Here is a 5039-nt window from a genome sequence, read left to right on the forward strand (position 1 = left end):
TTCCATCAATTCAAGTTTATACCAATTATAGCTATGAACTTAGACACCTAATCCAACACAAGTGAGCAATACTAGAACTAGACTTTAGAATGGAATTAGGATATGACAATAACTCAATTCCTTGGTCTTAATTCATGTAACATTTTTAAATCATTTTCAACAATTAAGAATAACTGAGTTAAAAGTTTAGATAATGTTTACTAAAAAAATTGATTACACAAATGAACATGCGTCTAAACCCAACTTAAATTTTTTACTTTCTCTCTTTCTAAGGGACAAAAATAATATATGCTTTCTCCTGGATTGACGTTACCACAACTCAATCTATTTCCATTGACTCAACAAGTGAGTCAATTTATGACCATAGAGATCATATAAAAGGAACTAATACTTTAGTTGAAATTTAAAGAACCATGTGACCATTAACATGAATCTCAAGTATTCAACTCATCAATGGAGCTATAGATTAAATTCCACCATTATGGGGAATGAAAGCTTCAAAACAACACTTGAATGCACATGCAAGCATTATAGAAGAAGATCAAAGCTATATAAATCATCTAATGAATAAAATTAACTAAAAACTAACGTAAGAACTCATTTTAATCCATAAAATTTGGATTATAGAAAACATCAAACCTGAGGTCAAACTTGAGAGAAAGTCTAGAGAGATTATACTTTAATGTCTCAATTAGCGGTTCCTTTCTTCAATCTCTCACTTGGGTCTTCAAACTCATGCTCTCGATCTCTCTCTCCACTCTCTGGAAATATCAATTCTCCTATTTTCTCCTCTCTAGGTTGATATATCTTTATTTAAATATGGAGAACTAGCTATGTGACTTACAATTGTAGACACTTAGCATAATTGGTCCTCAAGTTGCTTATTTCTCAAAATAGACACCATCTGAATCGTCAATTAAATAAAGTTTCATAACTAAGAATTTGTTCCAAAGTTACTAACTTTCTAACAAATAGACTCAAAAGATTTTCAAATCCAATCCCCAATTTAACCCTTTCTTATTTATTTCCTATTTTAAGTCTCAATTGACTATTTTATTTTACTAATTAATCCAACCTTTATTAATTCATTTACTTATATTTTTCTATTATTTTTATTATTTATTTGTTTATTACTTACTAAAATTTTAATTAAGCCCTGATTCAAAGATGTTATGATTACATCCCCTTTAGGATGATATCGTCCTCAGAATCGCATGTTCCAAGAATACATAAGGACAGTGCTTCCTCATTTCTCCCTCTATCTCCTAAAGCTTTTGTAACGACCCGTTTCCGGTATGTTAATTAATTTGATTTGGGCTAAGTTTTCAAGAGGGACTCGGCGAGTTCTAGCCTGACTCGCCGAGTCGGGTCGCGCATCTTGTGCACGCGGGAGCCGGCGACTCGGCGAGTCCATATCCTGGACTCGGCGAGTCTGTCCGTCTGGGTGAAACCCTAACTCCCCGGGTTTGCTCACTATTTAAACCCCATTATAGCCTCCATCTCGTCACTTTCCCCCTGAGAGCACTGTGAGAAACCCTAAACCTTCCTCTTGTGAGCTTATAAGTGATCTTGTTCCATTTTGTGAAGGGGTGAAGAAGGAGAAGAAGAAGGAAGCAAGGAAACGAGTTCTAGTGCCAAGATCCAAGATCAAGTGTGAACTTATTGAGGTATTTTCGGAGTTCTCTTCTGGTTTCATGCTTAAACTTCCATTAGAGCTCTTTTAAGGGCTATTTGATGCTTGTTCCAAGCTTTATGCTTGCTTGATTGTGTTATTGAGCCGAAATACCTTTGGATCTGAGTGTTGGGGTGTTGAAGAGTCCAGATCCACTGTCTTTTTGGAGTTACATTGCTTATTAGCCATGGATCTACCCTTATTGTGCATATTTTAGTCTTATTTCCCTCATTCATGTGGTTGTGCACGTAAAGTTGGAAACTTTACGTGGTAAAACAGCTTAATGGACCTAGATCTATCATTTGCATGTGTTGGATTCAAGAGAAATCGAGTAAAAATATGTTGCATGGCGGCGACTCGGCGAGTCGGAGGAACGACTCGACGAGTCAGGTCGCGAGTCCCGAGTTCTTCAGTTTCTTCAGTGTCGAGTGTACGAGGTGAGTTAGGGAGTGGACTCAGCGAGTTAAGAGTAGACTCAGTAATGGAGGGACTCGGCGAGTTTGTTCATACAACTCGGCGAGTCCAAGGCAATCTCCTTGAGGATTAAGAACAACTCGTCGAGTCTGTTCATCTGACTCGGCGAGTCGGATGAAGATCATCTGAGTTCTTGGATCCAGAGGGTACTCGTCGAGTCGATGCCACACTCGACGAGTAACAGCAGGTAAGAGTTGAACGGAGAGTCTAGGACTCGGCGAGTCGGGTATCCCGACTCGGCGAGTCAGCCCTGAGTAAGTCAACTTTGACCAAGGGTAAAAGAGTCATTTTTACCCTGAGTGTAGTGCTAGTGATTGATTGAGTGTGTTTATGGATTTGTAGCCGAGGAGATTCAGGAGCAGCAGCCGTTAGCTTTCCGAGCCGCACTCTCATCCGCTAGCTTACGAGGTGAGTTTCCTTCCCGTAGGGGCGGGTCTAAGGCCACAATGCCGGCCCGTCCAGTTAATAGTAGTATCCGGACTTCGGTCCGATGTAGTAGTTAGTATGTTTGATGCCTTCGTGGTTCAGACATGTTTTATGTGCTATGTGTATGTGTTTAAGTTCCGGGCCACGGCCCGATGCAGTATGCAGTATAAATTGTTATGATATGCTATGCTATGTGCAGTCAGTCCCGGACCTCGGTCCGATGCAGGGGACACGGTCCCAGTTAGTTCCGGACTTCGGTCCGATGCAGTCAGTTCCGGACTTCGGTCCGATGCAGTTAGTTCCGGACTTCGGTCCGATGCAGTCAGTTCCGGACTTCGGTCCGATGCAGTTAGTTCCGGACTTCGGTCCGATGCAGGGGACAAGGTCCCAGTCAGTTCCGGACTTCGGTCCGATGCAGTTTTCCGGGTCCCGACCCGATGTAGTGGGCAAGGCCCAATATGTGTTTATATGTTGTTGTATGGTATGTGGTAAGTTGGGGGAGCTCACTAAGCTTCGTGCTTACAGTTTCAGTTTTGGTTTCAGGTACTTCCGCAAGCAAAGGGAAGAGCTCTGGATGACGGCATCGCACACACCACCGTTTCAGCTTTAGTTTGGATTTGATTTAGTTGTTGTTTTGGATATAGCATGTTACATTTTCCGCACAGTACTTTATTATCTTTTGGGACATATCACGCATGGTTTATCTATATGATACTCTGATTATAGTTTTGATGGTGTTAAAAATGAAATTTTTGGGTCGTATTTTTGGGTCGTTTCAGCTTTGGTCCCATCTTATACCTGTATTTAACGAGAACCAATTCTATTATTTTTTTCTCCTTAACTTCTTTGTTTTTCGATCCATGATTTACTTGAGCACTTCGACCAATTCTTTTATTTAATCTACTCAAATTTCATTTAAATGTTATAAAGCCCAACTTGTCCACTAACCATTTTCTTAAGTATCACATGTGGAATATATTGTGAATTCCATTAAGTTTAGGTGGCAATTCGAGTTTATATGCTTGTTTTCAAATGCTCTCTAAAATAGTAAATGGACCAATATATATTGGATTCAATTTTCCAATTTTCCTAAAATGAAAGAGTCATTTCCATGATGACATTTTCAACAAAATGTATTCATCTTATTTTCGAAAATATTGGGTTGATTCTTCAAGTTTACATAACTCTTTGTCTATCTTGAGCCACAAAAATTTGTCATCGTATTATTTTCACTTTTTATGTGGTCTTGTGTATAAGAATTGGTCTGGTAAACACTGTCTCTCCATCTTGCAACCAATATAATAGGGATTAATTTTTTTTTTCATACAAAGCCTCATAAGGACCCATTTTAATATTTAAGTGATAACTACTATTCTATAATAGCTCAATTAAAGGTAAACGCTCATCCTAATTTCTAGCGAAGTCTAAACCACATGCCCGAAGCATATCTTCTAATGTTTTGATTGTTTTTTCACTTTTTCTACCAGTTTGAGGATGGCATGTGGTGCTTAAACATAACTTTTCTCCAAGATTCTCTTGCAATTTCCTCCAAAACTAAGACGTAAACCGACTATATCAATTTAATACAATCGAGAATAGAACTTCATTTCTATTTACGAATTCATTTACATAAATTTCCACAAACTTCTCCATCACCATGTCTCCCACATTGCCTATAATAGTGCGCTTTTGGTTAATATATTGAAAATTACTCAAATCTTGGCATGCCCTTTCACTGTCTTTGGCAACTTTGTGATGAAATCCATGGTAATTTTATCCTATTTACATTTTGGCACATCTACTGGCTTCGAATCTGCATATGGTCTTTGATGTTCGGTCTTGGCGAAAGAATAAGTCAAACACGCTTCAATGTATCTTTCCATGTCAACTTTCACAGTCGGCCACCAATAAAAAGGCTTCATATCCATATGCATTTTGGTGCTTCTAGGGTGCACCGAGTACTATTTATGAGCCCCATCTAATAACAACTTGTGAAATTTCCCATTTTGTGACACCTAAATTATTCTTGGATTGTGTATGTTTTGACTCATTTCAAAATCAATGGATTTTCCAACTTCTCATTCTTTATGTTTACTTCACAACTAGCCTTGATTTTGTACTTATTTAATGTATGCATAATGGATTATAAAATCTTTATCCTTAATGACTGAACTCTTTGTTTTTCTCTAATTTATTTCCAACTAAATGCGTCCACTACAATATTAGATCTGCCTAGGTGATATAAAATCTTGTAATCATAATTTTGGAAAATCTCGATCTACATTCTTTGATGCATGTTGAGATTTTTTTATATTAACAAATAGTGTAAAACTTTTTTGATCAGTAAACATTTTACGTTGTGTTTCATATAAATAGTGTCTCCAAATTTTATGTGCATAAACAACTATTGTGTGTTCCAAATCAACTATTGTGAGTTCCAAACCAACTATTTTGAGTTCCAAATCGT

This window comes from Lactuca serriola, chromosome 7, assembly GCF_051521515.1.
Source record: "Lactuca serriola cultivar US96UC23 chromosome 7, Lser_US96UC23_V15, whole genome shotgun sequence".
Taxonomy (NCBI): Eukaryota; Viridiplantae; Streptophyta; class Magnoliopsida; order Asterales; family Asteraceae; genus Lactuca; species Lactuca serriola.